General features: G+C 42.6%; 1 protein-coding gene across 1 annotated transcript in view; it reads left to right on the top strand.

Moving 5' to 3' along the window:
- Nucleotides 1–27,850, top strand: part of C1QTNF7 (C1q and TNF related 7) — a 142,058-nt gene that overhangs the window by 93,760 nt on the left and 20,448 nt on the right. The window lies entirely within an intron of this gene.

Genomic DNA, 27,850 nt, shown 5'->3' on the forward strand with positions numbered 1-27,850 from the left:
TGTGCATTGCACTAATGCAGGTGGCGTGAGTGCAGCCTAAGCATAAATACAAGATTTTTAATATTAAAATGTTACTAATGAAGTATCAATGTTGCATCTTACTAAGGTAAATAGTTATATAAAGAATACAAAATGTAGAATTGTCTGTCATTTTTAGACTTCTATAAATAAACACCTTGGGTGGCCAACCCTGCTCAGTTTGGAGGTTCTTATTCTCCAAAGTTTCACACGTTTATAATCAAGTGTCTGAAGCAAGTGTATATCTTTTATTTCATTTATTTTTTTACAAAATTATTATTGGTTGTGCAGGCAGGTAAGGTATCCCTAGAGGACCATATGCAGGTCTTGGGTGGTCCAGTAGTCCAATTCTACTTTATACTTATAGCAAACGCGAATGCAGACTGTGTAATGGGTGCGCATGTGTCCTCTGAGACATAAGGGTCCATTTATACTAGGTGAAATGAGATGTCCACTGTCTTATAGACCTGGACACGGTTTATGTCTAACTAGCTGTCAATTGATACACTGTGAATACCGTATTTGCCGGTGTATAAGGCGACCGCGTGTATAAGACGACCCCCTAATTTTACAGTTTTGTTAAGATTTTTTGCCTGTACTCACCGTATAAGATGACCCCCCTTCCGACGCTTCATATTTCTTCCTTGTGGAGCCATATTCTTCTTCATTCTTGCTGGAGCTGGAGCCATATTTTCTTCCTTCTTGCTGGAGCCAATCACAGCAAGCAATGTATTCTATTAATGAAAACAAAGCCTGCTTGGATTGGCAGAGGCTGTAACATCATCAGCCCACGCCTCTCTGACTCTCAAAGCCAATCCGAGCAGGCTACTTTATGTAGTCTGTTCGGATTGGCAGAGGTTGTTACTCCAATCCGAGCAGGCTCTGTATTCATTTGAATACATCACTCACCGGGATTGGCTAAGCAGTATATACTGTATGTAGCCGAAGCTACATACAGTATTACCGCACATCCAGCAGGCATCCAAGCAGCTGGCCCGGCATATAAGACGACCCCTGTTTTTTAGCCAGTTTTTTAACCTCCTTGGCGGTATCCCGAGCGTGACTCGGGGTGTTTTTTTCATGCCAGGATCGGTATCCCAGAGTCACGCTCGGGGTAGATGTGCAGAGCACGCAGCGGCGCGGCTTACCTTCTCGCTGAATCCACAGGCTTGGTATACTTACCTTTTCCCTAGATCCAGCGATGCCACCCCGCTGTGTGAGCGAGCGGGTCCTCCTCGCTCGATTCACAGTGTCCCCATGTGCCGCCGATCTCCGTTCCCTGCGACGTTACGACGCACAGGGGCGGAGAACGGCGCCAAATTCAAAAAGGTAAACAAACACAATACATACAGTATACTGTAATCTTATAGATTACAGTACTGTATGTAAAAAATACACCCCCCCCCCTTGTCCCTAGTGGTCTGCCCAGTGTCCTACATGCACTTTTATATAATAAAAACGGTTCTTTCTGCCTGCAAACTGTATATTGTCCATAGCAAACAAAAGTGTCCCTTTATGTCAAAAATGGTTTTAGAGCAGCTAGAAAACAGCGATAATAAATTATAATCACTTGCAGAATTGTGCGACAATTCTGCAACTGAGCAAATTTCAGTGATTTTGAGTTGATTACATTATTGAATAATTTTTATTATAATTATATAATTATTTGTTATAATTATTTATAATTATTTATTATATTATAATTTATAATTTTGTTTTTAAAAACATTTCATACCCGGGATGCCTACTAGACTCTTGTTTGGTCAGATTTAAATGAGTTATTCCTAAGAATTGCAGGCCTACAGTATAAAAAGACAAATTTCCTTGCAAATAATTGTACCGCTTTTGGTACGTAATTCCAGACAGAATCATACCGCCAGGGAGGTTAAGTGTAAAAGGTCTTATAAGCCCTCTTATACGCTGGAAAATACAGTAAGTGTTTTTACTTAGCCAGAAGTTGAAATCGGGGGCCCAGAAATTGGTCTTGCAAAGGATCCCTTCAGTGACTGTCTCTGCTGCAGAAGTAAGAGAAGGTTGGCAAGAAGTTCAGCAAGAATGTAAGAAAAACTATGATGGTAAACTATGACTGTTACTTTGAATGTACACTAAGAAAAAAATATATTTACACGGGGCAGATTTGTTATTCCTTATCATCTTCTATCTGTTTACATTAGGATTTCGTCCAAATTCCTTGCACGCCAGGACTACATATTTGTATTTTCTCTGTTCCTGCTCTTCCATTGACCTTTCTAAAGATTTTCACCAACATCCTATTAATGTTGATGTTGATACAGCCAATTCCAGCAATCATGTTCAGTAATGTGATCCTTTGTACACCACATCATGCAGTATATTCTGGACAGATCGGAGGACCACCATATGCAAACTCCCTTGACCAAGAGGATTCTTACTTTCATATTTACAGGAGAAACTGAGACAGCCTGTAAAATCATTCTGTAAACTGTTATTGTGTTTCAGGAAATATTTGTGTCTATATAAAGTCTGTATACAGTTCAAATAGTTAATCTAACTTTAGGCTGGGTTGACACCATAAAAATTAGATAAGCTGCGCTGCACAAATCATATAAAGACAGGTGAATTAAACACCATATAATTGTGTATAAAACCTGTGCAAAGTGAAAAAAATAAGTATTTAAACTTATACAATCACAAGTAAATAATTCATAAAAAAATTGTCCAAATTCCAGTGATTTCCAAAGAATATTTATCTTGTGAAATACATGCAAAAGGCAAATCTAGGAGCCCAGTGCTTGAAAGTGGGATAGATGAGACCTCCACCTCTTATTTCTAATCTGCTTACCGACTCAAAAGAGATTAAAGGCATATATGGCTAATCGCTCTGGTGTATTTTAATGGACCCCTTGTTCATTGATCTCCTATACGTTCCACCTTTAGGTTCACATCAAGGTTTTCTCATTGGAGATGACCCAAGAAAAGAAGGTACTGACATAGCGTAATAACGTCTAAAAAGGTTTATTTAGGTATAAACAAAGGTTGCACTCACATGACAATCGAATAAAAAGTAGCGTGTAAAAATTTGCTGAAGCCGGCGCTCACTATCCGCCCGCCCTTCCGGATAGCAACGAGGTAAACTGTGGTGACGTCAGCACGCCGCTCCTCCCTACGCCATTTCGTCAAACAACTGACTTCTTCCAGGGGCACCTGGGTTGACACCAGCCCGGTGCGAATTACAGCTTTGTTTTCTCTGCGAAGAGAAAAATCAGTTGTTCAGCATTTCACCTCACTTTTTGATGAGGATCAGGTCAGGTTTACAGCAGGATCAGGTCAGGTTTACATCAGGATCAGGTCAGGATTTTATCCTGTTCACAACGAAACACATCTGCGAATCAGATGCGTGCCTATAGAAGATAATGGGCCTGAATTCGCACCTGAGCCGGACCGCGCTGCCTAGAAAACGCACATGTTTTTTGAGCAATGCAGAGTGCAAATGCACCACAGATATGTGAACCAGCCTCATTCAAATAAATGTATTTTAAAATGTCATGCGAATTGGGTGCCGCAACTGTGAACCCAGCCTTAAACGTTAAAAAAGTTCCTTCACCCAAACCAAGAATTTGTGGTTGCAGGCTCTTGTTTGGACTCGGGGGTTGTGGGAGGCTAATCAAAGTTGTAACTATATTCTATAGTTACCATTACCAAAAGAAAAACGTTGCATCCTTAGAAACCTAAGAGAGCCCTAAAGCCCCGTACACAAGACCGAAATTTCCGATGGAAAAAGTCAGACGGCCTTTTTCCATCGGAAATTCCGACCGTGTGTATGCTCCATCTGACTTTTTTCCGAGGAATTCCATCGGAGTTTAGATAGAGAACATGTTCTCTTTTTCTGTCAGAATTACGATGTTAGTTTGGCAGGGCAGAATCCCGATCTTGTGTACGGGGCATAAGAAGGCAAAAATTATGCATGGTGCAACTTTTTGTAACAATCAAAATAATCTTCCCTGATCCACAAAACTCCCTGGATCAAAATTCTATGATATTGTTTCCTGATAATATTAGTTGGCATTTATAATTTGTGTAATCATTATATCCCCCTTAGGCTGCATTCACACCTAGGTGTTTTCACGCCAGACGCCTGCCGCTAATGCAGCCTGCAATACGCTGGAGGGGTAATTTTACATTGTCGGCTATGGAGATGGTTCACATCTCCACGCCGAACGCCTAAACGCCTGAAGCTCAAAACAAGTCCCGGACCCTTTTTTCGGGCGACTTTGGCGTTCGGGCATAGCCGACAATGTTAAAATTACCCCTCCAGCAAAAAAAAAGGCTAAAAACAACGCGTTTTGTCGCCGCAAATCACGGGACAAAACGCCTATTTCATGTCGCCGCAATATGCCGCAAATCACCCACGCCAAGGTGTGAATGCAGCCTTAATCATCTTTTTTTCAATGGTGAATAAAGTTAGTTCAGTTAATATTTCCTTATAGCAGAGGTCCTTCATGCCTCTTATCAATTGAATTAAATGTCTCAGATTAATTTTTATTTTTTTTGTATCCTTTTTGTGAACCAGTGCCTAAAACTTAAAGTGTAAGTTCACCCTTTAACAAAAATTCTGCAATTACCTCTGTAAATGATTGGGTTAAGGGATTTGAAACCGCAGTCTTTTTCTGATTGGACTGGACCACTTTAACCGATCTATTCAGGTATCAATAAGGAAAAAAGGGGAAGAAGCCCATGGAATTTCAAGTACCCAGATCCCTGCACTGGTTGTATGGGCAGTGAAAGCAAACTGTCCACAGAGGTAAGTGCAGCAGGGATGGGGTATGATGTTAACCACTTGCCGACCGCTCCACGCACCTATACATCGGCAGAATGGCTTGGCTGGGCAAAGCAACGTACCCGTGACCAGCCCGCAGGATCCGCGGACTTGATGTCTGCCGGTGTCCCGTGATTGTGTCACAGAGCTGCAGAACAGGGGGATGCCAGTGTAAACAAGGCATTTCCCTGTTCTGCCTTGTGACAGGACACTGATCTACTGCTCCCTGTCATCGGGAGCAGTGATCAATGTCGTGTCACTGGTAGCCCAGCGCCCCCACAATTAGAATCACTCCCTAGGACACACTTAGCCCCTTCCTCGCCCCCTAGTGGTTAACCCCTTCCCTGCCAGTGTCATTTACACAGTAATTAGTGCATTGTTATAGCACTGCTCGCTGTATAAATGACAATTGTCCCAAAATAGCGTCAAAAGTGTCTGATTTGTTCACCATAATGTCGCAGTCACAATAAAAATCACAGATCGCCGCCATTACCAGTAAAAAAAAATATTAATAAAAATGCCATAAAACTATCCCCCATTTTGTAGACGCTATAACTTTTGCACAAACCAATCAATATACGCTTATTTTTTTATTTATTTTTTACCAAAGATGTGTAGAAGAAGACATATCGGCCTAAACTGAGAAAGAAATTAGTTTTTTTTATATATATATATATTTTTTTGGGGAATATTTATTATAGCAAAAAGTAAAAAATATTGTTCAAATTTGTTGCTTGTTTATAGTGCAAAAAATAAAAACTGCAGAGGAGATCAAATACCACCAAAAGAAAGCTCTATTTGTGGGAAAGTAAGGACGTCAATTTTGTTTGGGAGCCATGTTGCGCGACTGCGCAATTGTCCGTTAAAGCGACGTAGTGCCGAATCACAAAAAGTGCGCTGGTCAGGGAGGGGGTAAATTCTTCCGGGGCTGAAGTGGTTAATTCACCTTTTCATTTTCTGTAAAAAGGTAAACTTACACATTTTAACTGCATATTCAAAATGAGGTCTTACTATTGCTCATGATTCTATGCTTTGTTAATACAAGAAAGTTTCTTGCTCAGGCCTCGTACACACAACAGTTTTCCTCAACAGAATCCATCAAGAAACTTGGTGGCAGAGCCTTTTTGCCGAGGAAAACGGTCGTCTGTATGTTTTTCGTCGAGAAAACTGTTGTGGAACTCGACGAGAAAAAAAGAGAACAAGTTCTCTTTTCCCTCGTCGGGAGTCTCAATTTCCTCGTTGTGTTCCTCGTCGGGCTGGTTTTCGTGTGTATGCTTAGAAACCCACACATGCTCAGAAGGGTGGCGCCAGTGGAATCAAACTTCCCCTTTATAGTGCCGTCGTACGTGTTGAACGTCACCGCGTTTGAGAACGACGAGATTTTGTCTTGACAGTGTGTACGCAAAGAAAGCTTGTCAAGATTCTCGACAAGCCTGACAAGGAACTCGTCGAGGAAAACGAGGTCTGCCAGATTTGGGAGGAGGAACAAGGTTGGCATTTAAGTTAAAGTGTTGGATACCCTAAAAAAAAAAAAAGAAAATTAGATCCTGTTCCTGTAAAGCATTTTATACAGCACAGTTCTTGTGCTGTGTAATTTGGCCCCTTGTATCACCTGAAATACCTGGCAGAGATATTTGGTTCTGCCCTCCACCCTGTAAACTGTTTATTGTGGCTGCTGTGCCCTGACACCGTGGTCAGTTTACGTGACTGCCCGCTGGTCTCCTCCTCTCCTTGTCCTGGCTGACAGCAGAGGGGGATACTCAGTCCCTCCCCCTGCAGCTATCAGTTCAGGAGAGGAGACCAGCAGGCAGTAACGTGAGCGCTGAGTGGGACTCGGAAATAAGGTATTTATAAATCACATACACTGGGGAACTTGTTATCTAACAGAGGGAATCATTAAAAACAAAAAAGTTTACAAACACTTTAATTTCAACCAAACTATAGTGTTGTATTGCAACTAGACCCACAGCTTGTTCCATTACTATTCAACCTATGCCGAGTCACTGAAATGTTGTTGTATATCAGTACTGAGATAGTCCATTACAACCCTTTGTGGTGGGTATACGTGTATGGTCAGCCTCAGCAACTGCCCCTATAATCCCAGCCTTCTTTTGCTTTCCAATAATAATTTGGATGAAGGTACTTTATCATGGTCTATTACATTATTCTATGTAAGGCCAGGGCTTTTTTTCTCAGACAATAGGTGCATGAACTCCCCCTTTCCGAGTCACCCCTTTTCCCCACCCCATACCCACCTCCGAGCACTGTCCCTTGGTTCCATTCCCCTACCCATCTCCCAGTACCGTCCCTTTTAGACAATTCAGAACCAAGTATAATTTTGTTTTAAGTAATTTGTATGGAATTTGGTAATGATATCAAGTAAAGCCGGATCCCCTGTAGCCAGCAACAATAGACCCTGCTAACAGCAAAGGATCAACCCACAATAAAATCCCCCCCCCCCAGCAACAATAGACTCGTGGCAGCATCAACAGATCTCTGCACAGCCAGCATTAACAGACTCTCCGGCAGCCATCAGCCAACAATAGACCCCTCCCCCCAACAGTAGATCTCTTTCAGCAACAACTGACCCCCCCAGCAACTTAACTGGTTGCCGACCAGCCGCCGTCGGCCCCCCTGCGCGAGAGCACATAGTATAACATCGGCTCTCGAGCAGGCCACTAGGGTGCGTGCACCCCCCGCTCGCCCTCGGCTCCCGTGTGAGTGCCAGGCGGGCGCGATCACCGCCGGGCACACGTGATCGATCGTTACAGAGCGAGGACCGGAAGCTGTGTGTGTAAACACACAGCTCCCGGTCCTGTCAGGGAGAGAAATGCTGATCTTCTGTTCATACAATGTATGAACAGAAGATCAGTCATTTCCCCTAGTGAGGCCACCCCCCTACAGTTAGAACACACTCAGGGAATATACTTAACCCCTTCCCCGCCCCCTAGTGTTAACCCCTTCACTGCCAGTGGCATTTTTATAGTAATCCAATGCATTTTTATAGCACTGATCGCTAATCCCAAAAATGTGTCAAAGTGTCCGAAGTGTCCGCCATAATGTCGCAGTACCGAAAAAAAATCGCTGATCGTCGCCATTACTAGTAAAAAAAAAATATTAATAAAAATGCCATAAAAATACCCCCTATTTTGTAAATGCTATAACTTTTGCGCAAACCAATCAATAAACGCTTATTGCGATTTTTTTTCTGAAAAATATGTAGAAGAATACGTATCGGCCTAAACTGAGGAAAAAAATGATTTTTTATATATTTTTGGGGGATATTTATTATAGCAAAAAGTAAAAAATATTTTTTTTTTTTTAAATTGTCGCTCTATCTTTGTTTATAGCGCAAAAACTAAAAACCACAGAGGTGATCAAATACCACCAAAAGAAAGCTCTATTTGTGGGGAAAAAAGGACGCCAATTTTGTTTGGGAGCCACGTTGCACGACCGCGCAATTGTCAGTTAAAGCGACGCAGTGCCGAATCGCAAAAAGTGCTCTGGTCTTTGACCAGCAATATGGTCCGGGGGTTAAGTGGTTAAGATCTCCCACCAACAACAATAGACCTCCTCAGCAACAACAGACCACCCCCAGCTAGAATAGATGCCCCAGCAGTGATCATCAATACCCTGCAGCACACCCCAGCACCCCTTGTCATTACATACAGTCAGTCCAGGAGATACCGGAACTGCGTTCCCTCTGAAAAAAAAGCCCTGTGTAAGGCTATACTCAAAACTTTTACAAGTCACTGAAATGTTGGGTATCCCATGGGTGTTGTCTGTGTTTCCTCAAATCCATCGAATGGAAATACAGACAGCAATATAAATCTGATATAGCTTCCAAACCTTGGTGTCATTAACAAAAAAGTTTCTAGCTAAAAGTTTAAATTACTAAATTTAAATGAAATGGATTATCTCACGGGTACTGCCTGTATTTCCTCAAATGTATCAAATGGAAAAACAGACTGCAATAAAAATCTGATGGTTCGAACCCAAAAATGTTTTTGGCTAATAGTTAAAATTACTAAATTTGTTTAATGGGTTGTTGTGTTCTTTGTTTGATCCTTTATTCTTCCATTACAGGGATGATAAAAATAAATGTGTATTTTGTTTTTTCACATATCTTTTGTTTCATGTGAAACATAAAACCTGATTGCCTTCTAAATGCAACAGCACCACGTTTGCTTTTTTTTTCAGATTTTATAGATTGTCCCTACTGAATTTGTATTACTAAGTAGTGTTTTTTCTTCCACGACTGCCAAAAGACACAATGGCAATGTGAATTTCTGTAAATATTTTCTCATAAATATCAATATGGAAATGTACATAGATTTGTCAGCCAAGGTCAGACATTAAGCTGCTTTTTCCTGGGGGTTTTAGGGAAATTGCTTATCAGTCTGAGGCACAGGGAGGGATGTCTCCAGTGACAGAGTCAGAGACTTTCTGTAATATCAAACATCTGCCTCTACAACCATTCACTCCGTGCAGCTGTGGGAACATCTTGTGTCTACTGTAAACAGATTCTGCCTTATAAGAGGAGAAAGCGATTGGAAAGTCTAATGAAATATACACACATTTTCATTAGATTCAGATGTGTTTGTGTGGCCCCTTGCAGAGCAGAGATCTGCCATAACAATAGGTGGCCACATATGACATTTACAATATGCAGGACCAATGATCTACTTAATGAGCTGAAATTAATTCATTTTGGAGGATCTCAATGGCACATGTCGCCTAAGGAATTTAGGATTTGCAGCGGCTGCAGCCACTGCCCGCTGCCTCCCTTCCCTGTGGCACCAATATGGGGTTAAGTTCCTCATACTAGCTGCCACTTAAGCCCCGGACCATTTTGCAGCTAAATGCCCAGGCCAGGTTTTGCGATTCGGCACTGCGTCGCTTTAACAGACAATTGCGCGGTCGTGCGACGTGGCTCCCAAACAAAATTGGCGTCCTTTTTTCCCCACAAATAGAGCTTTCTTTTAGTGGTATTTGATTACCTCTGCGGTTTTTATTTTTTGCGCTATAAACAAAAATAGAGCGACAATTTTGAAAAAAATTCAATATTTTTTACTTTTTGCTATAATATCCCCCAAAAACATATATCATTTTTTTTTCCTCAGTTTAGGCCGATACGTATTCTTCTACCTATTTTTGGTAAAAACATCGCAATAATCGTTTATCGTGACTGCGACATTATGGCGGACACTTCGGACAATTTTGACAAATTTTGGGATTTTTGTAATTGTAATTTTCACAGCAAAAAAATGCATTTAAATTGCATTGTTTATTGTGAAAATGACAGTTGCAGTTTGGGAATTAACCACAGGGTGCGCTGTAGGAGTTAGGGTTCACCTAGTGTGTGTTTACAACTGTAGGGGGGTGTGGCTGTAGGTCTGACGTCATCGATCGAGTCTCCCTATAAAAGGGATCACTCGATCGATGCAGCCGCCACAGTGGCGGCTCTCCCCGTTCTTCAGCTCCGGGGAGCGATCGCGAGGGGGCGGCTAGAAACGAATAGCTGCGCCCTCGTCCCGGATCACTCCCCGCGGCTTACCGACCGCCGCATGTACCGGGGGGGGTCCCGATCGAACCCCCGACCCGCGGAAAGGCGGGGACGTACATGTACGCCCATATGCCTGTACGTGCCATTATGTGGACGTACATGTACATGCGGCGGTCGGCAACCGGTTAAAAAGCCCTGACATTCATGGCTGTCAGCTTGTAGCTCTCCATGAATTACCATGGTGCCGTGGAGCGCTGTGGTAGTTCATTGAGTGTTCCTGTCAGGGAGTATCGGCTTATGTACAGGTAAGCCGATACACTGATAGTGTGCATGAGACCTGTATCAGTGATCTACTGATTGATGGTGCAATGCTTTTCAGGCTCTTGCAACAAAACTAATAAATGCACATTTTACCTGCAAATTGTTTTTTCAAAGTGATTTTATCCTTTAAGGACTGGAACTGTGGAAGATATGGCCAAAAAGCAAGTGGATGAAAAAGCACTAGTCAGTCAGTGGCGGCTGGTGCTTAATATTTTGGAGGGGGTGGCAAAAAAACCTGCCCCCTCTCACTCGCACCATCGCCACCTACCAATGCCAGCGCCCCCTTCTATCTAGAGCCACCGCTACCTGCCGCTGCCACCTCCCCCCTCCTCACTTGTCCCGCTGCTGCTGACACCCCCCCCCCCAGGGACAGACAAGAAGGTGTTACCTTGGGAGATGTCCACCAGGCTCTCTAGCAGTGTGACAAGGTGGAGGCTGAACCGGGTCGGCTCCAAGGCAAGAGCACCGAATACCGTTGTGGCCAATACACGCTCCTGCCAGGCTTCTGCCTGGCAGGACCGGCTCTAATAGGCGTTGCTTCTCCTCCCACTTCCTAACTTGCCAGGAGGAGAAGCAGGAAGACATTAGCGAATATTAATTTGCTAATGTCACACAAGTGGGTGGGCTTGTGGGTGCAGTGCCCTGCGCCCCGTATAGAGCGGCCGCCACTGCTAGTCATCAGTATTGCCCGTAGTCGTTTAGAAACGTATCTTTTCCCCATTACTTATTTTCCATGCTTTGTTCTGCACTATATCTTTGTGTGTAGGTGGCCTTCTTAGAAGAGGCAAAGCTTTGCTTCCTCATTATCAATCAGCCCCACCCCCACCCCCGTGACTACTGGTCTGATGTCTGATAGTAGAAATATCAAACATCAGCAGGAAAGGTGCAGAGCAGATCCAGAGAATGGATGAAGCAGGAGCAGGGAGATGTTTATATATAGGTTTCAGGTACTGTTTCCTCTCCAGCAAAGAGAACAGTGGGCAGCACACTACTGGCATCAGCAAATGTTATGTCATACTACAGTCTTGGGCAGCAGAGCCTCAGATGATATAGGTGCCTAGGCATGCCAGGAAGTGCACTGTTGTTTTTTTAGGAAGTACTCTAAAAATAGATTTTTCAGGGTACTTAGGAACAATTTTCATATCTAGATGTGTAACACATAATTTTTGAGTTCAGGTCACCAATCTATAAAGGAAGGTGCTACTTGCATTACGTGATGCTAAGTGGTCAATGCTACTAATTGTAGCATTGACCACATACATATTTGTAACCCATAGTAAATATGTTTTAAAACAAGCCCTGATCTCTGTAGCTGCAGGTACTGTTAAATAAATCATCCTCAATATTGACAAAAAATACTTTCCCTTTCTCCCCCCTGCCAGCAGTGAGCTGGCAGCCTGCCAGCCTTATAATCTGTAGAGTAAAGATAAAGCAGGTGCATGGAAAGAGGGGGAAAGTAGAATGTTGAGAGACATATATCTAGAGACGTCAGTGTTTCCATTGTGAATGTGAGGACAAATTGCTCACCAGAGGTCAGTGACGTTTTTTTTAAAGTAGAATTTCAGGTTTCATTTCACTTCAAAATTTGTTTTTGAAGTGATTTGACTTCATACCAGTTTGACCAATATACCATTTTCTGGACAGCAACATCTTCTATCCTTTACTAATGACCATCAGTATAGTCCTACATCAGTTGTCTTTTGCTTTCACAGCTATGTGATTGGCCGGAGTCGCGATGACATCACTCCCGAACATGCACGCTGGAGCCGCCGTTTCCGGCATGGGTGTGATCGGCTGCATGCACTCTAAATATCTCCTCTTTAGGAGATATTCACAGTACCTACAGGTAAGCCTTACTACAGGCTTACCTGTAGGTACAAGTGGTAGTACAAAGTTTACTACAACTTTAAAGGATATCTGAACTGAATGTCAAAAATGAATTGTGTTGCAGGTTACCAACTTTACTTTAGTAAAAGTTGGTAACGTAATGTAATGTGGTGGCTGCATTCATTTTCTCTTTACATGCTTTTTTCCTTTATTTTAACGGTGTAATTCTGCCATTACCACACTCCTTGTCTTAGTGTGACAACCGTCACAGCCGGCAAACTGAGCAGCCTAGGAAAGTGAGCGCATTAGGACTAAATCTCTCTTGCCGCGTACACACGATCGGAATTTCCGTTGAAAAAAGTCAGATGGACTTTTTTTATCGGAAATTTAGATCGTGTGTGGGCCCCATCTGACTTTTTTCCATTGGTGTTTAGAAATAGAACATGTTTTATTTTTTTCCAATGGAAAAAAAAAACGATATGCTCGGAAGCATTGAACTTCATTTTTCTCGGCTCGTCGTAGTGTTTTACGTCACCGCGTTTTGGACGGTCGGAATTTAGTCTGACAGTGTGTATGCAAGACTGATGGAAGTCAGCTTCATCGTTATTCTGATGGAAAATTCCATCTGATTTTATTCCATCGGAAATTACGATCGTGTGTACGTGGCATCTGTGTTAAAGTCTCCTGCAGAAAAAAATGCTGCAAATACTGTAGCTGCTGACTTTTAATATTAGGACTCTTATCTGTTCAGGAATCCCGCGATGTCTTCACCCAAGCCAATTTTTCAATTGGCTATCCGGTGCTGCCGCCACCATCTCACATCTAGTTCCCTACTGCGCATACACAAAGCGCACTTGAATACAAATGCATGCTACACTTTTCACATACTTATTTGTAAAACATTTTGAAAACCATTTATCGTTTTTCCTTCCACTTCACAATTATGTGCCACTTTGTAAAATCCCAATAAAATACATTTACGTTTATGGTTGTAACATGGCAAAATGTGGAAAATGTCAAGGGGTATGAATACTTTTTCAAAGGCACTGTATGTGTACATATGAATGTAAGTTAGGAACCTTAGATTGTATGCTCCTTGAGGGGAGGGACTGATGTTTAAATATATCATTTATATGCATAGGCGAGCACACAGTGGGCCAGATTCATGAACAATGGTGCAGATTTGCACCGGCGTGGTGCATCATTTTTAGACTACACCGGTCCAGCGCGGAGAGGCAGTTAGGTGATTCAAGAAACTTTTTTTGTCTACGATGCCCCAGCGGGGCGGATTTTAGACGGCGTAAGGCGGGGTAAGGCCAACTGGGAGTCACCCTATGCTAATGAAGTGCCGACCGTGGCGCAGGGGTCACGCCGGGGCGCATCTTAGACCGCACATGCTCAGTGACATCCAGGGGTAAATGCCCCAATCTGCACATGCTCAGAACTGTGCCCCGGCGTGATCCCTGAGCTACGCCGACCCACTACCAAAGCCCAGTCCAGAAATCAGCCCAGACTTCCGCCCTGCAGGTGCAAATGTACTGAAGCTTTTTTTTTTTCTAAGCTAGGTGGTTTGCATTGTGGTGGGGCAGTTATGGCTGATGAGGAATCCTCAGGTGGGCGGATGAGCAATTTCAGCCCAGAGGAGAGGGCTGTAATTATTGAGGGCCTCTCCCAACATGGAGACCGCCTCTATGTGTTGTCCAGCAAGTGTTGTTGCTCAGTTCGTTTGTAACGCTGCTGCTTTCGCTGCTCTCCAGCTGACCTCTGCAAGTTTGGTGCAAAGTTACCCCTGCTTTTATGAGGTGTAACTTTGCACCGGAAATTTCAGCTCCGCTCACCGGGACTAGCCTGCGCCGGTCAAGCTTAAGTTGATGAATCGGCCGAAAAACCTCATTTGCATATTTAAAACACAAAAACCATGGACGCGCCAGATCCGACCAGCGTAAATCTGCGCCAACGCCGCGCCGGCGTGGAAAGGTTACACCGAGGCAATGAAGTCTATTTGGAGGCGTAATCTGGTTCTCTGGGTAAGGCGCAGCGATCCGCCGGCGCAAATCTGCACTTACGCCGTGCATCTACCAAAAAAAACGGTGTAAGTGCTTCATAAATCTGGCCCAGTGTGTTCCACGTGTGCTTGTGCACACCCTAATCACCATGTGTGGTGCAGATTCCCCCTATTTAGACCTGTAATATTTCACCAAAGCCCCCTAACAGGGCTCCTAAGAATTTTTTTTTTTTGTAAAAATGTATAAAAAATATAATAATTAAAACTAGTGACACCGTCCTCTGCCCTACTGACACCAATCTATGCCCTACTGACACCCTCCACTGCTCTACTGACACCGTCAGTATATATACACATGTACATGCATATGTGTTTGAGTTTTGAGGTGCACACCCCAATGCAATAGGCTGTGCACACCTATGTTTATATGTAAAGCTCTGAGTAAATTGATGGCACAATATAAATACCTGTAATAATATACATATTTCATCTTTGTATTGCTGTTAGATTGGGTTATGCTTTAAATTCTAAATGAACAGTTCATTTTAAAAGAAAGAAAGTTATTAAAATCCTGGCTTTGAATAAGGTAAATTGTGTAAGTATTGCCAAGTCCCATGTTTCTTTTAACATCTTAAATTAAATGTATCTCCACTGCTGGACACTTGCTAAAATGACAGTCCTTCAGTCACACATAAGGAAGCACTAAAAACTTGGCAAAAGTGACAAAAGACATTTACAGGGGATCCAGCAATTGTACAGGACAAGGCCAGCGCTGGGAAAGATAATCAAGTTATATTTTCATTAAATAATACATTTGCATGTCCAACCTGAACATTTGATTGTTGGTAAGGTTTTCCATAAAGTTCTTCTGTTCTGAGTTTGTAATAATTCAAGACAGAATTCACATCATAAATTGCTGAGTAGGACACTAGGTTCTATGGTACATCATTGTTAATCCTGATTTTTCCATTATTCTGGCAAGACCTACACCGGAGCTAAAACAAATGTAGTTTGAACGGGCCAATGAACGGGCCAAGCGGTTAAAGAAAACCTGTGCTGAGAGACATAGGGGCAGATCCACATACATCTGCGCCGGGCGCAGTGTATGTAAGATACGCTACGCCACTGTAACTTACTTTGCTTTGGTTTGAATCCTGAAAGAATTTGTGCCGTAAGTTACGGCAGCGTAGTGTATCTCTTGCGGTGTAAGGGCGCGGAATTCAAATTCGGCGGGTAGGGGGCGTGTTTCATTTAAATGAAGCGTGTCCCCGCGCTGAACGAACTGCGCATGCACCGTCAGTAAAAACTCCCAGGGTGCATTGCTCCAAATGACGTTGCAAGGACGTCATTGTTTTCGACGTGAACGTAAATGGCGTCCAGCCCCATTCACGGATGACTTACGCAAACGACGTAAAATTTTCAAAATTATACGCGGGAACGACGGCCATACTTAACATTGAGTACGCCACCATATAGCAGCTTTAACTAAACGCCGGAAAAAGCCGAACGGAAACGACGTAAAAAAATGCGACGGCCGGTCGTACGTTCGTGGATCGTCGGAAATAGCTAATTTGCATACTCGACGCGGAATATGACGGAAACGCCACCTAGCGGCCGCCGGAAAATTGCATCTAAGATCCGAAGGCGTACGAAGACATACGCCTGTCGGATCTAGCCGAGATGCCGTCGTATCTTGTTTTGAGGATTCAAAACAAAGATACAACGCAGGAATTTTTAAATTACGCCGGCGTATCAATAGATACACCGGTGTAATTTCTTTGTGGATCTACCCCATAGGCTCTCTTAGGCCTCATTCACACAGGCTTTGAACATAGGTGGCTACTGGCTAAGTTGTGTATTTATCGCTGCCATACCACCTATTAGCGACACTCAAAATTGTTAAAAAAAGGAGCGAATGAAGTTGTACACATGGTAGCATCAGTGTCACAGTGAGTAAAAAAATTTGCTGCGTGCAGAGTTCGGCAGGTATTGACAATTTGCAACTGTCTCTATTATTTTCTATTGCAACGTTTAACTGCCGGTTCACACAGGGGCGACTCGTCAGGCTTTTCAGCCGCCTGACAAGTCACGCTCCGCTCTGTTCAATGGATATGAGCGACTCAATTCGCTCCGACTTAGAAAAATGTTCTTGTACGACTTTGGGGGCGACTTGCATTGACTTCAATACAGAAGTAATTTTGCAAGTCGCCTCTAAAGTCGTCTTGAGATTACCTTGCCGAGTCGCCCCCAAAGTCGTGCCGCCCCTGTGTGAACCGGCTCTTAAGGTAAAATTCTCTTAACCCTGCAAGGGTAAATTCATTTGCTTTCTGGCAGGACCCTACAAAATGTTTGAGTAAAGCTTAGCTGAGAGAGTTGACAGATGGTAGTAGATTTGTCTGAATTAAAGGACCAATTCTTCTGACCCCAGGATGGGCATCCCTAATACCGAGTGACAGGGCCGCCATCAGGAATTATGGGGCCCCTTACACAGCTTCAGGCATGGGCCCCCTGGAGCAGAGAACCGGGGGGGGGGGGGGGTGCTGCCGCCTTAAATTGAGAAGCGGGGGGGGGCTGCCGTGGATTGAGAAGCGGGGGGGGCCTTTACACAAAAACGAAGAAATAAAGGACCTCTGGGCCCTTTAATAAAAAAAATATATATATAAAAAAATATATATATATATATATTTTTTTTAAAGGGGGTTGCCATCTTAATAATATATATATATATATATATATGTATGTGTGTGTGTGTATATATATATATATATATATATATATATATATATATATATATATATATATTTATATATATATATATATAAAAAGAAATTGCAAAAAAGGGGGGTTGCCATCCAGGACCTCTGGGCCCTTTAATAAAAATGAAAAAAAGAAACCTCTGGGCCCTTTAATAATAATAATAAAAAAATATATATATATATATATATATATATATATATATATATATATAAAATTAAAAATAAACATTTATGAAAAAAAGGGGGGTTGCCATCCAGGGCCCTGGGGACCTCAGGGCCCTTTAATAATAATAATTATAATAATAATAATAATATTATATATATATGGGGACCTCCGGACCTCTAAAAAAAAAAATGGCTCTTTATTAAAAAAAAATAATATATATATATATATATATAAAAAAAAGGGGGGGTTTGCCACACATGGGGCCCTGGGGACCTCTGAGCCCTTTAATAATATATATATATATATATATATATATATATATATATACCTTTGGGCCCTTTAATAATAATAATAATAATAATAATATTATATATATATGGGGACCTCCGGACCTCTAAAAAAAATGGCTCTTTATTAAAAAATAAAATAAAAATATATATAAAAAATATTTTTTTTATAAAAAATAAATAAAAAAAAGGGTGGTTGCCATCCGGGGCCTCCGGGCCCCTGGGGACCTCCGGACCTCTAAAAAAAAAAAAAATTGGCCCTAAAAAAAAAAATTTTTTTTTTTTTTTTTTTTTTTAAAGGGGGTTGCCATCCGGGCCCCTTACAGGTGTAATGCCTGTACCCCCCTGATGGCGGCCCTGCCGAGTGATGGCAAAGGTACACTGACTTAAGGAGGACTGTGTTTCCTAATATTTACCTCAAGTGCCTTAATAAAATGGAGTTGGACTGAGACTCTAGCTGACGTATGGTGATTCAAGTGGATGCCTGTTCGCTGTGAAACTATTGAGATAGCACACAGTTAGGCCGGAGCACTGAATAGGTGCATCTCATGTAAGATCCACACAGTGAGACACAGGATCCTGAGGAGAATTAAAGTGGTACAAACTTGGTTGGGTTGTGTTTGGTGGTAGTTAGGGAACGGAGTCACCCTCTTATCGATGAGAAGCAGACCCCTCCATATAGAAGGTAGCTAGTGACCTGGGCCACAGTATCACATGGGCCTCAGATATTCAGCAGACTACCCGAGCCCCATGCTGTACCACAGAGAAGACACGAGACCTTGAGCAGGAAGTTTTTCCCAACTGTTGTGGGTCATTTCTGTTGGTGACCAGGGGAATGGTGAAAGAATGGTTTTCAACCCTTCGTGCACACAAAAGAAGTTCTGCATGGGTTGTGGAGTGTATGTGGATGGAGTGGAGAGGCCCTAGTCAGCCCTGTGTATCAGCAGGCCCTCTAGTGATGCGTGTGGCGATTCAGTCACAGTTGGGCATGCTGTAAATGCCATACGTATGCAGTTGCAAACGTCAAAGTGATCACTATCATTGTGCGTGAGTAATAAATCCCTCAACGTGCCGTGAACTTAGCTCAACTCTTCTTATTAAAAGCCATTTACAAAAGTAATTTTTTTTCAAGTACAATTCAGGTGCAATAGCGCAATAGAGTTGGCCGTTCTATGTAAAATTAGAGTAATGACAAGACAAATACATGAAGCCATTCTCTCTTCTGCTCAGGACACTATGCCTAAATCATTTATCAATCGATTACAATAATCAGAAAATGAACACTTCTGTGCCTAAAATTGTGGCTTTCCACAGATCCGGGCCATGTTCCAATCACTCATTTGTGCGTTCATCTTCTCATGTCTGCCCATACTGCCATGCAGAGTGATCTGCTTCCCAGTAGTACGTGCATAGTTCTGGTGATTACATAATTGAAATCTACACTGACCAACAATGCCTTCAAATGGAGGAGGGAAAGCATCTTCAACCACAAATGCCTTCAAAGAAAGGGATGACATGTTCACTGATCACAATGGCTTCAAATGAGGGAGGGAAACCACCTTCAACCACAAATACCTTCAAGGGAAGGGGATGAAATTCTCCACTGACCACAAATGCCTTCAAGGGAAGGGGATGAAATTCTCCACTGACCACAAATGCCTTCAAATGGGGAAGGGAAATTACCTTCAACCACAAATTCCTTCAAAGGAAGGAGTGAAATGTCCATTGACCTCCAATGCCTTCAAATGGAGGAGAGAAATCACATTCAACCATAAATGCTTCCAAAGGAAGGAGTGAAAGGTCCACTGACCACTAATGCCTTCAAATGTAGAAGAGAAACCTCCTCCAACCACAAATACTTTCAAAGGAAATTGTGAAATCTTCACCGACCACTAATGTCTCCAATATAAAAGGTAAACTCTCCACTGACCACAAATGCCTTAAAAGGGAGGGGTGAAATCTCCAAAGACAACCAATGCATTAAAATGAAGGGGGAGAGAGAAACCTCCACTGGCCTCCAATCCATTTAAAGGAAGGGAAGGAGGGGGGACTTCCACTGATAACCAATACTTTCAAAAAAAGAAAGGAAGGGGAAAACAGCCCAGAATGAGGAGGGGAGCTTAGACCATCCTCAAAGAAGAAAATAATAATACATGGAAAAGAAAAGGATGCTTATTGACAACATCTCTTATACAAACAGTTGGAAAAAAAACATAAGCCTGGATTTGGGCTTTTATATGTGTAAAGGCAGGGCTCAAAATTTCAAGTCTTGAGCTACTGCCCCACCCAACTCCGTCCCTAATTCCGCCCCTAAACAGGCCCTCATAAATTATCTCATGAAATGATACTTAAATGTTTTATGCAGAATTAAATAAAATGAAAAATTAACAACAACAACTCCATGCGGACCAATACAGCCTACCTGTGCCCGCCAATGCAGGCTGCCTGTGCCCACCAATGCAGGCTGCCTGTGCCCACCAATGCAGCCTGTGCCCACCATGCAGCCTGTGCCCACCATGCAGCCTGTGCCCACCAATGCAGCCTGTGCCCACCATGCAGCCTGTGCCCACCATGCAGCCTGTGCCCACCAATGCAGCCCGTGCCCACCAATGCAGCCTGTGCCCACCAATGCAGCCTACCTGTGCAGGGGAGGAGAGGAACAGGAGAGTCACCCAGATGATCAGAGCGCAGTGCAGCGAACACGACGATGACAGCTTTCATTTAACATTGCTGTGTTCCCGCCGCTCAATGTTATATACAGCCCCACCCCCTGGCCAGGGAACTTTGATTGACAGATCACCCATCCAAATCCCGGGATTGGATGGGTGATCTGTCTATCAAAGTTTCGGGACCAGGAGGAGGGGCTATATGTGACAGCGAGCAGGGGGGAACACGGCAATTTGAAATTAAAGCGGTTATCGCTGTGTTCCCTGCACTACGCTCTGATCATCCGGGCGTCTCTCTCTCTTCCCCTCTGCGATTGTTGTGAGAAGGACTCCTATTCCACCCAGGCTGCTGGAATCAATTCAACGCGTGCTTGGAATCATTGAACTTAATTTTTCTCAGATTGTCATAGTGTTGTACATGACCGCGTTCTTGACGTTCGGAATTTCCGACAACGTGTGACCGTGTGCATGCAAGACAAGTTTGAGTCAACATCCGTCGGAAAAAAAATCCACAATTTTGTTGTCGGAATGTCCGATCGTGTGTACACGGCATTAAACATTTTCTAGATGGAATTTACAGCCCATCAGCAGATAGGTGATATGAGTTTTTATATGGAGTTTCTTTGTTTGGCAGGAGTGTATCTTATTTACTGCATCTCTAAAAACTGAACTACAGCTGAGACATATATATTCAGAAAGCTTGGATTTCATTCATATTGTTAATGTAAATCTCCAGTATAGTGTCCAAATACCAAGAATCCCATCTGCTAAGCCCCCCTCAGCACCAAATGAATTATAGTAATCCAGGTGCTGCAAAAAACAGGTGGACGATCGTCAGACAGAACATCTTTCACCGCTAATCGTTTTAAATACTTTATACTGTATTTGTGTTACTATTGGGAGCAATAGCAAGGCATGGCTTCCATGAGAAAGTCTTTTATGAAGTTTTTTTACTTTCTCCAGGATATTTTTGCCTAAACTTGCTACATAAGGTTTTACATCCTTCTGCCCTGTACACACGATCGGTTCATCCGATGAAAACGGTCTGATGGATTTTTTCATCAGATATCCGATGAAGCTGACTTTCATCAGTCGTACCTACACACCATCAGTTAAAAAAACGATCATGTCAGAACGCGGTGACGTAAAACACAACGACGTGCTGAGAAAAATGAAGTTCAATACTTCCAAGCATGTGTCGACTTGATTCTGAGCATGCGTGGATTTTTAACCGATGGACGTGCCCACAGACGATCGTTTTTTCTATAGTTTTTTTTTAACCACTTAAGCCCCGGACCAATATGCTGATAAATGCCCAAAGGCATTTTTACAATTCGGCACTGCGTCGCTTTAACAGACAATTGCGCGGTCGTGCGCCGTGGCTCCCAAACAAAATTAATGTCCTTTTTTCCCCACAAATAGAGCTTTCTTTTGGTGGTATTTGATCACCTCTGCGTTTTTTATTTTTTGCGCTAGAAACAAAAATAGAGCAACAATGCAATGCAATATTCTTTACTTTTTGCTATAATAAATATCCCCCAAAAACATATATAAAAAAAATATTTTTCCTCAGTTTAGGCCGATACGTATTCTTCTACCTATTTTTGGTAAAAAAAACCCGCAATAAGCATTTATCGATTGGTTTGCGCAAAATTTATAGCGTTTTCAAAATAGGGGATAGTTTTATTGCATTTTTATACATTTTTTTTGTTTACTACTAATGGCGGCGATCAGCGAGTTTTTTCGTGACTGCGACATTATGGCGGACACTTCGGACATTTTTGACACATTTTTGGGACCATTGTCATTTTCACAGCAAAAAATGCATTTAAATTGCATTGTTTACTGTGAAAATGACAGTTGCAGTTTGGGAGTTAACCACAGGGGGCGCTGTAGGAGTTAGGGCTCACCTAGTGTGTGTTTACAACTGTAGGGGGGGTGTGGCTGTAGGTCTGACGTCATCGATCGAGTCTCCCTATAAAAGGGATGACACGATCGATGCAGCCGCCACAGTGAAGCACGGGGAAGCCGTGTTTACATTCGCCTCTCCCTGTTCTTCAGCTCTGGGGAGCGATCGCGAGGGGGCGGCTAGAAACGAATAGCCGCGCCCTCGATCCCGATCGCTCCCCGCGGGTTTCCGACCGCCGCATGTAGCGGGGGGGGGTCCCGATTGGACCCCCGACCCGCGGAAAGGCGAGGACGTACATGTACGCCCATATGCCTGTACGTGCCATTCTGTGGACGTATATTTACATGCGGCGGTCGTTAAGCGGTTAACCATCAGATAATTTTAAAACAAGTTCCTAGTTTTTTCACCGATGGATAAAAAACCGATCGGGCCCCCACACGATCGGTTCGTCTGATGAAAACGGTCCATCAGACTGTTTTCATCAGACGAACCGATCGTGTATACCCGGCATTAAAAGAAAACAATTATGGTTTAGGGCCATTTAATTTGAGTGTTTTAATAGGTTTATACATTTAAGGCTAAGTTCATCTTCATAAAAATAAATAATGCACATATTTTCACAGGAAAAATTGTGCATTTTTTTTTTTTTCACAGGGACTGCAAACTCTTCCTCCGTCTCACTGCCCGTAAATGTGTCAAGGCATTTCCGTTGGAGAACTGGAGAAAGTGTCAATGGGCTATGGGTGTCTTGATCATTGCACTTGGGGTTCTGAACAGAACCACAAGTCCATTTGCCACTGTGGATAAAGAAACTTGTAGTTCATTCATTCACAGATGAATGGTGCCGCTGTGCAGAAGGAGCCCCCCACACCCGCGCCAATTTTAAATTTAACAGCTGCTGCCGGGGAGAGGGATCTCCGCAATGAAGACACCTGCACTCACCCAAATCTTATTTACCCAGCTGCTGCTCTCAAGTGTACACCCGAAACATCCAATATGACTAAAATTCCTGATTTAACCACTTCCATACCAGGCACTTACGCACCTTCCCGCCCAAGCCAATTTTCAGCTTTCAGCGCTGTCGCACTTTGAATGGCAATTGCGCGGTCATGTTACACTGTACCCAAACAAAATTGGCGTCCTTTTTTCCCCACAAATAGAGCTTTCTTTTGGTGGTATTTGATCACCTCTGCGATTTTTTTTTTTGCACAACAACTAAAAAAAGACTGAAAATTATGAAAGAAAATTACGTTTTTATTTTTTTCTGTTAATTTTTTTGTAAATAAGTAAGTTTTCTCTTTCAATTACGGGCACTGATATGGCGGCACTGATGGGCACCGATGAGATGGCACTGATGGACATCGATGAGGTAGTACTGACGGGCACAGATGAGGTGGCACTGATTGGCGGCGCTGGTATGCGGCACTGATGGGCACACATAGGCGGCACTGATGGGCACTCATGGGTGGCACTGATGGGCACTCATGGGCGGCACTGATGGGCACTCATGGGCGGCACTGGGCACTCATAGGCGGCACAGATGGGCACTCATGGGCGGCACTGATGGGCACTCATGGGCGGCACTGGGCACTTATAGGCGGCACAGATGGGCACTCATGGGCGGCACTTATGGGTGGCACTGATGGATACTTATGGGTGGCACAGATGGGCACTGATAGGTGGGCACTGGGCATGGATGGGCACTGTGGGGTGGCACTGATGGACACTGTGGGGTGGCACTGATGGACACTGTGGGGTGGCACTGATGGACACTGTGGGGCGGCACTCATTTACCCATGTTGCCAGTCAGTGCCCATTTGTCAGGGGACTGTCCTCTGAAACTGGGGATGTCTGGTCACCCTAACCTAGGTAAGTACCCTATTTTTTTCTGCGTATAAGATGACCTTTTGGGCTTAAAAACTTGCCTCAAAACCCGGGGGTCGTCTTATACACGATACCTGTCTCGGGGATCCATTATTCAAAAGCGCGCCTCCTCCTTTTGGTGTTTTGTGATAGGCGGAACACTTGGTTTCCCAGCAGAGCCTCTGTTCGGTGTTCCGCCTATCATGGATGTCTTCTCATCCTCGGTTTCGGACGAGAGGACCTCCGTGATAGACGGAACACATGCGCCTATCACAGAACAGCGCGAGGAGGAGGCGCGACTTTTGAATAATGGACGCCCGCAGTACAGGAATAAGGTTTTGGCACAGTGAGGAATGTTGACGGCACAGTGAGGCATGGGATGGCACATTGAGGCATGGGATGGCACATTGAAGCATGTTGATGGCACAGTGAGGCATGTAATGGCACAGTGAGGCATGTTGATGGCACAGTGAGGCATATAATGGCACAGTGAGGCATGTAAAGGGCACAGTGAGGCATGTAATGGGCACAGTGAGATTTGAAAAAGCTGAATAAAGCCTGTTCCTGTCAGCGTTTTTTCCTGTCAGCGGTTGTTCCTGCTACCCCTCATCTGTAGATACGTCAACGTAAGTGCTACGTGAATCCGGGCCACTGTATGTAAAAAGTGCAGAAAACACCCACTTTAAAGGAACATAAATACTTTCTATTTTGAAGTGTATTTTTGAGAATGGAAACGACTGCTTGGAATTATTTTGGTGTTGAAATGGACTTTAAGAGAATTAAGTATTTCAATTTTGTTTTGATTTGTGCTTTAGAGATGTCAAATTCTTTAATATTCACTTTGGCAGGCGATGTGTAATATGAGAGATAATAGTGTAGCCTATTCAAGTTCTTGAATTCATTATTTATCTAAATACAAGCTTTTCCAATAAATCGGTACAAGGCGCAAAGTGCATTACCCATAGCAGCCAATCAGAATCCTTCTCGTATTGGTCTGATTTCAGCTGAAATGTCCTGTTGTCTGTAGTTAATGTACCGTATTTATCGGGGTATTGCGCACTCCGGCGTATAGCGCGCACCCCTAAAGTGGACCCGCATTCCTGTAAAAAAAAACATTTTAGTACTTACAGTTTTGGTGTCTTGCGCGGCGTCCATCGGCGGCCTCGTCGGGTCCGGCGTCTGTCTGCGGCTTCGGTAGTGTCCTCCTCGTCGGGTCCGGCATCCTTCTGCGGTGTCCTCCCCGCTCGATCTCCGCTTCTACTTGGTGCTTTCTTCATTTTAAAGTTATCAAACAAGCTCCAAGACTTATATGCCTAGTACACACGATAAGAAAATCAGGTAAAAAATACCGCTTTTGGAACGATCGTCCGATAATCTGACTGTTAGTACTAGTGTTGAGCGGAATACGCCATATTCGATTTCGCGATATATCACGAATATATAGACGAATATTCGTGAAATATTCGTTAAAATCGAATATTCGTGATATTTTATCAAAAAAATAAATTGTTGCGAAGTTTCGCTAATGCGAATGCGAAATTGATTGCGAAATTCTGGTCCGCGCATGCGCGCTAAGAACACGCGAGAACGGAGATCATTTCCTGGATCTTTGCCAGTCGATTTTCGGATCGCTATTTTGTGCTGCCCAGCGAAGCGAAGATGGTGGGGAGTAACTTTTCATCCAGTGAGGAAAAACTGCTGATTAGTGTAAGTAATTTCACCACTGCTATTTCATTATCTTTAACTGCATTTTAGACCAGTTTAAAAGTTAGGATATAAGATCAGATATTAGTATTTCCCAAACAGTGTGTCTCCAGCTGTTGCAAAACTACAACTCCCAGCATGCCTGGACAGCTTGCTGATGTGGGGGGGGTAAACTTTATTGGGGGGGGTGGAAATGTGAGAAAGGAGTGTTTTTTGTTTTTTTAGCAAGACGGGCACGCAGACAAAGACGCAGACCAAGATGCAGACAAAGACGTTTTTTTTTAGGGCCAATTTTTTTTTTTAGAGGTCCGGAGGTCCCCAGGGGCCCGGAGGCCCCGGATGGCAACCCCCCTTTTTTTATTTATTTTTTTTTAAAAAAATATTTTTTATATATATTTTTATTTAATTTTTTAATAAAGAGCATTTTTTTTTTTTTTAGAGGTCCGGAGGTCCCCATATATATATATATATAATATTATTATTATTATTATTATTATTAAAGGGCCCAGAGGTCCCCAGATGGCAACCCCCCTTTTTTTATAAAAAAAATTATATTTTTTTTATATGTATTTTTTTTATATATATATTTTTTTGTCTTTATATATATTTATATATATATATATATATATATATATATATATATATATATATATATATATATATATATATATATATATATATATATATATATATATTATTAAAGGGCTCAGAGGGTAAACTTTATTGGGGGGGGGGGGGAAATGTGAGAAAGGAGTGTTTTTTTTTTTTTTTAGCAAGACAGGCACGCAGACAAAGACGCAGACCAAGATGCAGACAAAGACGTAGACAGCTACTAAACTAGAATAAAACTACTACACCTAAAACTTTTTTTTTTTTTTTTTTTTTTTTTTTTTTTTACACGGACAAAGACTTAGACTACGACACGGACAGCTACTAAACAGGAACTAAAATACTACACCTAAAACTTTTTTGGGTTTTTTTTTTTTTTTTTTTTTAGACTGAAGGACGCAGACAACGACGAGGACTACAAATACTAAACTAATATGCACTAAACACTAACTCTACTTACACAAAATTATATGACTAAACTAAAGCTAATTTTTTTTTTTTTTTTTTTTTTTTTTTATACACAAAACACAGAGACTAAACACACACTAAACTAAGCTACCTTAAAGAAATGTACACTTACACTAACTACACAGAAATCTATCTAACACTAAGCTACACTAACCTGGACAAAACAACACAAATCTGAGCTTTTAGAAAAGCTGTTGGGTCTTTTGCTTTGAAAAAAGCAGTTGGTTATAGAAGCAGGAAACTCAGAACTGAAAGCACTATAGGAAGCATAATGCTCTAAGCTCTAAGATCGCAATACACTGGAAAAACGCACAGAAACACTCCACTCTCTCTAGCCACCTTGTGAATCTGCACTGAAATACTGCTGGGAGTGATCTTATATACTGGTCGTGCAGGCAGGTTCCTATTGGTTGCTATGGAGGTTGCTAACCTCTGACAACTGTGGTAGGAGAACTCTGATTGGCTCTGATGCAAAAGAAGGGTGGAGAAAGTATCCGCGAATATTCGTAATACGAATATTCGCGAAAGCGAATATTCGTCAACATAAAAGGATCGCCTCAGCTACTCGGCCCAAGGTCTCTAATCATACCAGCAATGCTTTTAGACGTCGATGGAGATCACTAGGATGTGATCTGTTTTAAAAATAAATTTGAAAAAATACGAATATTCGTAATAGCGAATTTTGACCGTGATATTCGAGTTATTCGCGAATACTCGAATATGCAATATTCGTAACGAATATTCGCAATACGAATATTCTTGAGCAACACTAGTTAGTACACAGTTTTCGAGAGCCAATCATGACAGTTCATTCAAAACTACCGGAAGGGACAAGCACAAAAAAAATTCTCATAAGATAACAGAACGAATTGAGTGACCAAGACTGCAAATGTTCAGAAAGGAAAGAATACATTACAGTACAAAACAATACATGACATTGCGGGAAGTTA

Source organism: Rana temporaria, chromosome 1, assembly GCF_905171775.1.
Source record: "Rana temporaria chromosome 1, aRanTem1.1, whole genome shotgun sequence".
NCBI lineage: Eukaryota > Metazoa > Chordata > Amphibia > Anura > Ranidae > Rana > Rana temporaria.